Consider the following 13,127-nt stretch of genomic DNA (forward strand, 5'->3'; position numbering starts at 1 on the left):
AAAATTGCTTTTTTGGTTAGCGTCACTCTTCAAAAACAACACTATCTCCCATTAAAGCCGTGGTTGATACTTTTAGAACACCTTACATAGGTAGACTATGCACTACACACAAATCTTTTAATGAATCATTTATACATTACATTGCCGTTCAAATTTTTTATATCACTCAAACTATATACAGAAACTAGCGGACCCGACAGACGTTGTCCTGTCTACACGTCTTTAATTTGAAAATATTTTTTTAATAAGCTAAAACCTTCTGGACCTTTTTGATAAAAATTATTATTCAAATGTTATGACAATATCTAACGTCATAATATTTGACACTGCGATGGTAGCTCCGTCTGTTGGATCCAATGTAAAACATTCCAAAATCAACAACTACTAATAAATTAAAAGTTAATTAAAAAAAACATTGTCCGGCGGACAAAATTGTGAATCTAAACCATTCTCAGATCCTCTTGAACACACATAAAAAAAATCATCAAAATCGGTCCAGTCGTTTAAGAGAAGTTCAGTGACATACACACTTACAGACTAGCGGACCCGACAGACGTTGTCTTGTCTACACGTCTTTAATTTGAAAATTTTAAACTTTTTTTAATAAACTAAAACATTCTGAACCATTTTCATGAAAATTATCATTGAAATGTTATGACAATATCTAACGTCATTAATATTTGACACTGCGATGGTAGCTCCGTCTGTTGGATCCAATGTAAAACATTCCAAAATCAACAACTACTAATAAATTAAAAGTTAATTAAAAAAAACATTGTCCGGCGGACAAAATTGTGAATCTAAACCATTCTCAGATCCTCTTGAACATACATAAAAAAATTCATCAAAATCGGTCCAGTCGTTAAAGAGAAGTTCAGTGACATACACACTTACAGAAGAATTATATATATAAAGACTAGCGGACCCGACAGACGTTGTCCTGTCTACACGTCTTTAATTTGAAAATTTTAATCTTTTTTTAATAAGCTAAAACCTTCTTGACCATTTTGATGAAAATTATTATTCAATTGTTATGACAATATCTAACGTCATTTATATTTGACACTGCGATGGTAGCGCCGTCTGCCGGATCCAATGTAAAACATTCCAAAATCAACAACTACTAATAAATTAAAAATTAATAAAAAAAACATTGTCCAGCGGACAAAATTGTGAATCTAAACCATTCTCAGATCCCCTTGAACACACACAAAAAAATTAATCAAAATCGGTCCACTCGTCTAAGAGGAGTTCAGTGACATACACACGTACAGAAGAATTATATATATAAAGATAGAACAAATAATTTGGTACAATATCGTTGGTTCTGGAATTCTATATGGTAGAAATGTTGCTCTCGAATATGTGTGTGGTCGAGTACTATCAAGTGTTCTCAGTCAAGAGCTATCGAAGTACTCGTATATTGGTTTTTTGTCAATATGCCTCTCTAAAACTGGCGCTAATGTCGCGTCATTAACGGAAAGTGATCTTAATAATATTGTGAGTAAATATAAATCTGAAAGTATATTTGTCGTATCTTTGACTGCTACGCTTGTTCATTGTAATCACAAGTATAATTATTTTTGAGTCTAGGTATATAAGGTACTAAATGTATTTGCTGACTTTTTTGAAGTATTACCATCACTATATGTCTGAGTTTCCTGATGGGTACAAACTGGGTGTCTTCAAAACCCGAGTAAATAGGTTGCCTATGGGCAGACGTGCTTCATCGTAGGCCGCATCATCACTTACCATCAGGCGAGATAGCGGCCAAAAACGTTGGCCCATTAAACAAAAAAAAAGCTATAAAATAACTAAGAAAATATTTTTTTATGTACAAGCAAAGTTTTTTGTACAAAAACTTCTGCTCGCGACATCGTACACGCAATCCTGTTTGTTCTTGTTCCCGTAGGATTTACGGAAAGTCCTTGGATATAAAGTCCGTCTCTTGGTTCTATGCTACCTCCCCCCAAATTTTCAGCCAATAGATACGATTTAGCCGTTCTTGAGTAATAAATAGTGTAACTAACACAGAATCTTTTAAATAATAGATTTCAGTTCATAAGGATATTTCTTAATAAAAATACATCTAGGTACTTATCTCAAACTTTGGTTGAGACGCGAAGACTCACTTTTCTTGGTAACTTGTTACCCTTGAATTGTTTAATTCATCTCCCTCAATCAGCAATTCATATCAACAGCTCACATACCGTACAGTACCAAGCGATAAATACTGCACATCAGCACATTTATTTGCAAAACCTCTGAAAAATAGTATGGATGAACGCGTAAAAAACACATTGAGTAAAATACTTTATGAGATGGGATTTCGGTTCACTAAACTAGAAGATAAATTGAAAACTTTTAATGGAAAAGCATCATCGTCTGCGCATTTATTTAATTTGGAGGTATAAAAATAAACTAAAAACAGATGCAAATATTTAATCTTCATAAAAACATATAATTTAGTGTAACAATAGCTACTGTCTGTATACTGTACTGTGTGTGTACTCTGTACTGACTCATTACTTATTTTCTTACCTGCATACCAAATGTGCAGACAAAAATACACACTGAGAATTAGGATTCTCAAGCAAATATACTACCTTTTTTATGGAACACGCCCGTAATCCAGCAGACGACCTGATGGTAAGCAATCACCGCCGCCCATGGACACTTGAAACACCAGAGGCGTTACAAGTGCGTTACCGGCCTTTTGGGGTAAGGAATTTAAGGGTTGTTGGGGAATCGGGAATTGGGCCTCCGGTAACCCCACCCACACAACGAAACCCAACGCAAGCGTTGTTTCACGTCGGTTTTCGGTGAGGCCGTTGTATCACTCGTGTCGAGCCGGCCCATTCGTACCGAAGCATGGCTCTCTCATACCTCGATTAAAAACGCTAATTTTTAAACTCCGATGTGCAAAATTCATTGCTGGGTAATGTACACTCCTTTATGTTTATCTAAAAGCATTTCACCTGACAGTAAGCAGTTTGTTTGTATGATGAACGAGGTCGGCCGTCAGTTATCTATCTTTCATTTAACTTCCATAATGGTTTGCCAAATAAATAAAGAATGAATGAATAGTATATAGAATAGTCAGGCGCTTTGCGAAAATCCATGCTACACTAACAATACATTTTCTTTTTGTTTTTATTCCGCTGGTAGATGTATTTTCAGCATGCGGTGTGCTGACTAACTAAAAAAATATTGTATTGTTAGTCAGTGAATAATGTTGAATATAATATCAAGATAACATGTTACTTAGTCTTACACAAAAGATATGATTCTGGATACTTTCATCATAATTTTAGTCTCGGTTTAGTTGTCTAAGCCTCGTCTTTAGTTATCATTTTGGTGTAAATAAAAATTCATGTTGGGGCTAATATTACAATGAAATATTTCTTTAAATCTAAATTGTAAGAACCTATTTAACACTAAACGTAGGTGTTAACTGTCACTCCCACTGGTCAAAGTAGTGTAAAATAACCACAGCGCAACACGGTATCCATCGTATTTTACACATAAAACTTTAATCGCGTTGTAAAATTCTCGGCGGCCTGCGTATAAAGTGCTTAGAGCAGAATCTTCATATTTTAACGCGTAAATCATAGCATTATGCTTATCTTAAAGTTCATACTTTATATCACTTTAACCTTTACCGTTGCATTATTGTATTGATCTATGAGAACGTCGACTCTCAGGTCTTCGTTCAGACTCAAACATATTTATTTTGAACTTTTTGTTTCTTTAGTTGTTGTTGTAAAAATTTAATTTGTCAAATCTAGTGAATATATTGTTGGTGTAAATTTAAATAAATAAAACTATCACCCTTTTATTTAAATCTCTTGCCTATGTATATTATTTGATTTGATATTTCGAACGGTAATTCGAAATATTTTAAGAGTCCCTCGAATTTTAAATTAACGATAAGTGGACTATTATAATTGTATAATTGTGATTCTCTGTCTAATCCACAAAAGGTGTGACGTTAAGTAACATAAAACATATTACGCCATAACGAAAATAAAATAATATATATGTTATGTTCATGCAATATTCATTGGATATATTCTCAGAACCTTGGGAGTTGCATTGGAAATCTGAAGGGCACGGGAATACATCCCCTATGTATAAGATATAAGATTGATTACTTTTGCCTTCATTGCATTTGTTTATTTTACTAATAAATGAAATGAATCATTATTCATTTACTAGTGTGTTATGATACCATGAATATTCATTAACGCAAACATTAATTGAAACTATATTTCATACATTTTAGGTAACGCATTTTAACAATGATTAAATATGAAACCAAAAAACTTACGGCTTAGTCTTAAGGTGTCAGTACACACATGCTAATCTCAAGCAGGAAAACATTCTTTAAAAGTGCTTCATGAGCACTTTTGTAGTATGCTCATAAGCATTTTTTTAAACGTTGCCCCACATAGGATTTTCTCCTTTGCAAACATATTTCACATGCACATGACACCCAGACCCGAAATAACAATTTGTGGATCACACAAAGAGTTGCTCCGTGCGGGAATCGAATCCGCTGCGTGCATCCGAACACGTTGCGCGGTAGCCAGTTGCCTAGCCACCGATCGCGCCAAGCGTGCAGGCAAGCTCGTATTGAGCATACCATACTCAAAAGAACACTTTTTAGCGTACTATTTTAGAGCATGTGTACAATTTTCTTTTGTTCTCGTAGAGTCAATGAATCTTCCATTGGTTTTCACAAAACATATTCACCACCAACCCTTTGTTTTCGGTTCGAGGTATTTCGTCACTTTTTCAATGGTTCAGCGTTTTTACTGAAAATTGAAACAGAGCGCAGGGGTCGAAATCGTGTTCGATTTACATGGACTCGACTACTGTTTGAAAAAGAGACTTTTTAAACATCGCCAGAATTCCTGCTTGTTGCTTGTACATTGGATACTGGTAATTTGTTGTTGTTTCTTTTGTTTTTGTTTTTGTGAATTCTCGTAAAGGCGGGTCCAGACATGTATCATTTGCCCGATCCGATCACCGTATCCGTATCGTCGACGCGTATCATGATCGCATATGTGGACGGGGAATGATACGCGTATCATGATACGCGATCTCGATACGCTGTTATGATACGGCCCGTCCCATGTCATGTCGGTTTTTGTCCGATCATCAAAGGTGATACAGATACGGACGTGGGTCAGTCTGGACGCGTCATTAGGTCTCTCATCAAAGCTCTTCCTCCAAGTCTGTATCTGTTTCTAAATAATTCCGTTTGCCACCATCGTCTCTGTTTTGGTTTTGAAGTTAGAATATTGTGAATGACAATAAAACAGGCACATGAAATTGCTAAATTCTCGTACACTTCAACCAACTGCGACGACATGTTTGATCGAGAGCAGAACTGAACTAAGCAATTTGATACGCGATCATGACTATTGTGAAGATACGGATACGGAGCAAATCGGAGGCGTCCAAAACTTGATACGGGGCTTGATACAAACGCAGATACGGATACGGTGATCGGATACGGTGATCGGATCGGGCAAATGATACATGTCTGGACCCGCCTTAAGCTACACAATAACAATGATCTGGTTCTATTTCTCTGTTATTTTTGAAAGAAGATGTGGGATACAGAAAATAACGTCATGGCTTTTAATTCCATCTCCAAACTCCATTATCCACTCATTATCTGATCATCATGGTTCCATTATCGAATAAAAATGGTGTCGATTCATTCAGTGTCATATTAATTTTGATAGGCTTCAAGCTAAAAGTTGATGGACAAATTCAGTTTAGCTTAACTCAAGGGACTCAAGGGTAACTCAAGGGAAATGAAAGATTTATTTTGTTAACAAAATCTTAAGCGATGCGATTCAAACTGCTATGCTATATAATATGCTAGCAAAAATATTTTTGTTCTATTGTAACATTCCATAAAAGTTTCGGATCATTTGATTCCTTTAGCAATAAAAGCCAGATGTCTGCCAAAAATGTGTTATATTACATCCACGGTAAGTAAACGTCGAACTTTTACAACTTATTACTACTTTATCAATATATTTTAAGCGAATTTTTCTCCAATTGTACCGAAATTTTGTAGCATAGTGATCATATTGCGATACAAACTCATAACTTTCATACATCGTCTTTATCTGATGTCTTGTGTATTGAGAAATTCTTAAGACAAAGTAATAATTTTAGTTCAATTTTGGTACCTAACTTTGTATTAACCCATTCCAAAATTAGCGTTTTATATTGATTAGCCAATTTCTAAAATTTACCACTAATTGTTGTTTCGGGTCTGGGTGTCTTGTGTATGTGAAATTGTATATTTGTAAATGACACAGAAGAAAATCCTAGTGTGGCCCATAGTTTAACAAAAAGAATATAGATACATTCAGTAACATTTGGTTCAATTTATGAAAGTGGCTACCCCACACAATGCTGCGTTACTCAAAATGTACTTTGATATATTTTGTATTTCCGTCTAACATGTTTGAATAAACATTTCGCATTAGGTATTAAGTTGTCAGACATTACGTCATTATTCATGTAAGTAGTTGTTGTTTATTCATGTAAGTATGGACGTTACTATAACTGTGCTAACTAACAAACACATTAAACTAGAATGCGCATGTCTATAATTGATGTAAACACTAATCTGTATCTCTGTGATTTTTTTACTTTCAATGTATGTGTTTCCATTATTGACACATTTTTTAAACGTTGCCCTGCACTAGTGTTTTCTCCTGTGTCGTGGGTACAATTACGAATATACAAGTTCACAAGCACTCAGCCCCGAAACAACAATTTGTACGTCACACAGAGTTGCTCCGTGCGGGAATCGAGACCACTACATGTTCTACGACAGACAGTTGTCCAGTCAATGGCACCAACTCTGTAGTCAATGCCGTTTTTTTTTTGAGGGGGAAAAACATAAATGACTTCTCCCGCTTTAGGCGAGGCGAGAGGGAGTGTCAGACTCTTACTGACTAAAAACCACCCCGTTCCTTCTCCTGCTTTTTGAGCCGGAGCCCCGGTAAGTCCGCTAGGTAGTCCACAGCTCCGGACAGTCAATGCCTTAATATAATAAATGAATAAATAGTTTGGAAAAGGCAAAATTAATATTCATACCTACATATCGGCATTATTTGTGATTTGATACTCGATCCAAATTCAATATAACTTTCCCAGTGTTGAAGTGATCCCAATTCTGCATGCAAATGGTACTATTTGCATTCCAAAAAGTAAGTGAACGGAATCTTAGACTGTTGCATTGCATTCCTTGCTCGGGTGAAAATGCATGCTTTTTGATAAGGAATATTCTTAACTTCACTTACAAAAAATGCGTGTCACATTTTATACAACGTGTATTACGAAAAATTATATAGGTATATGTATATATTGAAGTTTATTATCGTTATGAAAATTAATGAAGTTTATACCTAAGAGTTTCAGTTTTAACAATTCAACTGTATATAGGACGTTACAAAAGAAACTGGATGGATTGTTGTCGGTACCAAGAAAATTTGATCCGTCTCCCGTGACAATTGGAAATGAACTGTGTTTTTCGTCGATAGTCACACTTTGTTTGTATTTATCTAGGTGTTGTTAAAGATCACTATTTACCTCGTGTCCCTGAAGTTGAGTACATCGCCGCTAGTTTCACTAACAATGACCTTATCTTTGTTATCCATTTCACAAAAGATTTAATCTTTAGGTGAGTAAAGACTAAAACATTTTCTGGAGCATTTTCTGCGTAATGTAACGTTCTTAAGAATGGTACAATACAGGCAAGAGCTTAGTTTTCAAAGCATTTTAGTTCGTAAAAGGATGATACACTAGAACATATAGAGGGGCGCATTGTTCTGTTACAAGTAACTATTGTAGTCTATACTCACATTACGTCGTTTTGTATACGTTTACTCTGTACTGATATATAAGTTTATATTAACTTAAAAATATAACTCATTGATGTGAGTGTATTCATTGTGTCGGTAACAGATGCATTCGCGGTTTTTCTTCAAAATATTGTAGTAATTTCATAATTGTATTAGTAATCTGTTATCACATAATATGAGCCTTTAACATTTCTATTGTTAGGAGAACAAACGTAGCTTCTTTAGGAAGAACACGAAGGCCCAGTTCCAATTGATGGATGTCACGTATTCTCAAACTCCCGATACTTTTCCTCTTCCCAAAGTTATGAAACAAGTAAATCAAAGTGTGCGCCTGCCTGGCATACAACCTGTAACCCATTTACTTCTCTTAGGTCTCAATAATATAATTTACTTTGGAAAATAACTTCTGTTTCTTAGGAAATATTTTGCTCAAAGCAAATACCGTAATCTGAAGGAATTATTCAAAGCAACTGTTATTACCCGACTGCGCCAGAAGGAGGGTTTCGTTTTTCGAGTGTATGTATGTATGTATGTATGTATGTATGTATGTATGTATAATTGTTTGGCACGCTCTACAGCCAAAACGGCTTGATGGATTTTGACTTGAGAGGTGTCGTTAGATTCGTATTTACTGTGAGAGTGACACTGGGTATATCAAAATAATAGAAAAAAACAAAATGGCGGATTTTTGGCGCCAAATTCGAATATTTCTCACTCTCTAGCCTAAACGACTTGATGGATTTTAACTTGAGAGGTGTCGTTAGATTCGTATTTACTGTGAGAGTGACACTGAATATATCAAAATAATAAAAAAAAACAAAATGGCGGATGTTTGGCGCCAAATTCGAATATTTCTCACTCTCTAGCCTGGATGGATTTCCGCTTGATAGGGGTCGTTTGATTCGTATTGACTGTGAGAGTGACACTAGATATATCAAAATACAAAAATGATAAAACTAAAAAAATTAAATAAAAAAAGGTAATTTAAAAAACTAAAAAACATATCGACTGCGTTTCTTTATAATATTAAAATCAAAAAACCTAAAACAAGAAAGTCATCGTAAAATTTAAGCAGTCGGGACCCATTCTACAAAGCCAGCCGCATGTACCCATATTTAGAATGGGTCCCGACTGCTTCAATTTTACGATGACTTTCTTGTTTTAGGGTTTTTTCATTTTAATATTATAAAGAAATGCAGTCGGGTTTTTTAGTTTTTTAAATTACCTTTTTTTTATTTTTTAAAAGAATTACAAATTTTATGTACAACGGGATTGATTCTATACTCAAATGTAAGCAAATAATACGATATTTTTTATATATGAAATATGTTATTTTATTTGAAAATGAATGGATTTTTCGTTTGAAAACGTTAATTATTTAAAGCTCTTTACATCCATTTGAACTAAACGTAAACCATTATCGTTAGTGGAGATTTCATATAATATTCTTTTTTGATTTAATAGAAATAAAACTTAACTACTCAAATACTTACGCGTATACATTATGTTTTTAATATTTCATTATTATTGAAACAAGGAGATTTTTTTTTATATTGAAGCACTGTTTCAGATTTTCAGTATGTATATGTGAGGACCATATTAGATCAGTATATTAACTTAGTAAATTCTACGTTTTGTGTTGCGCGTTACAATATTATCTCTGCATTGTTCTTACATATATGTGCTATTATTGATTGGAAAAATGTATCAGAAAAATTGTAAACATATATTTTTTTAAAGATTAACGAATGGAGTTTCTTGCTCTGTCTTCGTCATTTGAACATCCGAAGCTACACACAACACTTTGGAACGAGCACATAGTTTCACTGATGGACAGACACACAGACTATTATTTATACCTTTATTTGTTGAAATTTGGAATAAATGACTTTGTAACTTTGACTTTGTTTCATAGAAATGTGATTAAGGCTTCATGTCGTACTAAGTTTGCTAGTCCTTCTACAGTTACTTTAAACGAACTAAAACTATAGAATTGTATTTAGCACCTAGGTTAAAAGGGTCAACCTATATAGTTCTAGGAACAGAAACTTAGCTTACAGACACCAATTGTATTCTGAGATCTGTGCATTAGTCATTATGGCAGGTGCAAGTTTATCTTAGATTCAACCGAACATTGAGCCTCAAGTCCTACTGGAATTGCACGTTTCGCTTCACTTACCTCTGTGAAACTAATACAGGGTTGGTATAATGTTTGGAATTCAACAATAATAGTTGTACATATGTTCGTTGTTATATGAAGTCAGAGAGTATGTTAAGGTGAGTATATATAGACAATAACATTTCCTCAAAATTGATGACTTAAGTACATTTTTTGCATCATGACGATGATATGATTTTGAGGACATTCCTTTTATCCCCGAAGGGGTAGACAAAAGTGTACATTACGTCATGTAATGTCACTGTACAATGTAAACACACTTTTCACCACTTCAGTTATAACTTTTTAAGTCCCATGTAATAGGGCGTGAGCCTATTGCCATATACTGGGCATATTTCCCGACTGTGCTACCACTAAGAAATTTTCGGAAAACCGAATAAACCCCGGTAATTCTTAAGTACATCCAATCCCTAAATCACCTGCTAAACCGTGGAGATTATCGTAAACCCTGTCTTAATAGGAATGCTTTTGTGCCTCAGGATTGGGTGTACGGTGTACTTATATACAATACATTTGATCAATAAAAAGATTTGTAACGAATCTCCGATTTACACATTATATCCATTCGATTTACAATGGAGACACGCTCTGGTTTGGCAAACGTGATTGCTAAATCTTTTGGATATTGTTTTTTTGTTTGTATAAATATTGTAATAACTAGATAAGGTATGACGATCCAACGATACATTGTGGCAATATGTAGTTATTTACTTTCTATTGTGTGGTGGTGTTTATTTTAGGCTAAAGAAATAATATTGTTATCTTGGTACATGTGAGTAAACCATCTCGTTTTGTTAGTCAGTCGAGTTATGAGATTGTGACCTAGAGTTTGTTCGTGGATTCAAAGCATTTATCAGGTTATTGTAATGTCTATTACTTGTTCAGAATCAATTCCACGATTATGAAGTTAATGATAAAACTGTCAATAGTCTGTATTTTCGGTAATAACACTTCTGATTTATTCTTTTGGAAACAAATGAGAAATGAGTCTTTCTTATTGTAGGTACGGTATCTATTTATAACATCGCGCCATTGCGAATGAGCTATGTCTTTCAAAGAAATCTAAATAACAGAATGAATGACATGAGCCACGGAAATAGTGAATGAAATATCTGGTTTTCATCTCGCATCACTCTGTAAGAATTTCAATCAAACTTTAGGTTTGATTCTTTCCAGAACCATGTTTATTTTTTGTATGTTAAATCGATTCTTGTTTACAATGAAACAGTGTTGTATTGTGAAAAACGAGTTACTTTTGCCTTTTTGTGTAAATAGCGACAATTAAAACGATTGTGAAGTTTGCTGTTAGTAATTAATACCTACAGCATTTTGTTTCAGGTACTTTTATGCATAACCACATCTACCGACGCGAGGAAGACTCCAAATAGTTCGTCCTTTATTTGCCCCTATCACACGTCATTTTACAATGACCATAATAATCAAAGAATCTATCTGTACTATTCATTTGATATGGGTACAAATAGTGACTACAGCAAATGCAATTAAAGTAAATATGTTCTTTAAGATTGTTGACAACAACTTCCATTTATTTTTGTTTGTCTTTACCTCGTCTTCGGTTGCAAACTAAATGTTTGTAATACGAAACTTTTAATCTCAGAAACCCGAGGTTTCCGAGATTCTGAGCAGTTACTGTGAACATAAACAAACCAGATGCTAACATTTTAAGGATAACTCAACCAAAGAGAGTATCTTTACTCATTCTGATTGACTGCACAGCTGGCGCGGTGGCTGGGCAACTGGATGCCGTGCAACGTGTCGCGGGTTCGATTCCCGCACGGAAAAACTCTTTGTGTCATGTGTAAAATATATGTTTGTAAACACACCCACGACACAGGAGGAAATCCTAAAGTGGGTCAAGGTTTTTTTTTTAAATAAGGGAACTGATACTATGGAGCACCATTCTTCTTTAGCACTTATTAGACAGCAGCTATTATAAGATATTAGATAGTTCAATGCTACTTAGATTACCCGGAACCCTTATGATTTTCTATATAGGTGTTTGAAAATTTCAGTAACAGCATGAAGTTTTAATGTCCCCATTTAAATGACATTAAGCTCGAGTACATGGTCAAATATAACACCTGTATTAACGCAATTCTGCGTATCTGTTCGGAGAATCATTATTATTTACGCGCACGTGTACATAACACAATCCAAATCAGTTTGGATTTCATCGAAAATACGCATGCATCATTGTAAATACGCACCCAGTGTGCACGGTCACATCGCTTAAATTTATGAAGATGAATTTGAAAGGCGAATCCATTAATGTGCACACAGATTTGTCAGCGTTCCACTTTCATATGTGTTCTATTTCCTATAGAAAGCGATACGATGGGAACTGAACAGCTGATGCATATTTTCGGAGACTCCTTTTGTATCCTAAAAGATTATCTGGCGTTAATTTATTAAACCTCCTTGTTAGTAAGGATTGATTTATTCTCCGTTCGTTCCTACGCCTTTTTCTTTGAGAAATGAATTAATGTGTTTACCTTTACTTGCTTTCTTGTTTTAAAAGTGAGTCGATAAAGTATTGCTGTTGGTTTCTTTCTGGACCGATTATGTAAAGTTATTCAAAATATTTTAGAAGAATTTAACCAACCAACGTGGTTTATTAAGTTCCCTTTTTTTTGATGGGAGAAAATTATCTAATTGCTTCTCCATCCTAGGCCGAGGCGAGAAGGAGTGTCAGACTCTTACTGACTAAAAACCACCCTTTTCCTACTCCTGCTTTTCGAGCCGGAGCTGCAAACTACCTGGCGGGTTTACCGGGAACCTGCTAGGTAGTTTGCAGTTTCGGTTATCAAGTTACCTAGCGCGACTATTATGTAAAGTAGGTATATATTTTCTTTGTTACAGAAATAGCATTGAATGTGGGATTGTATCTAATGTATGGTAATAGTCTCAGCCCTTATCCTGTATGGTACATGAAACTCGAATGACACGATAAAAATGGCTGTTACATATAAAATGGGTCTTGCTGTTTTTTTGGCATATACTCCTTAACGTTATGTTATCAACAGAAAATG

Source organism: Spodoptera frugiperda, chromosome 29 (assembly GCF_023101765.2).
Source record: "Spodoptera frugiperda isolate SF20-4 chromosome 29, AGI-APGP_CSIRO_Sfru_2.0, whole genome shotgun sequence".
Lineage (NCBI taxonomy): Eukaryota > Metazoa > Arthropoda > Insecta > Lepidoptera > Noctuidae > Spodoptera > Spodoptera frugiperda.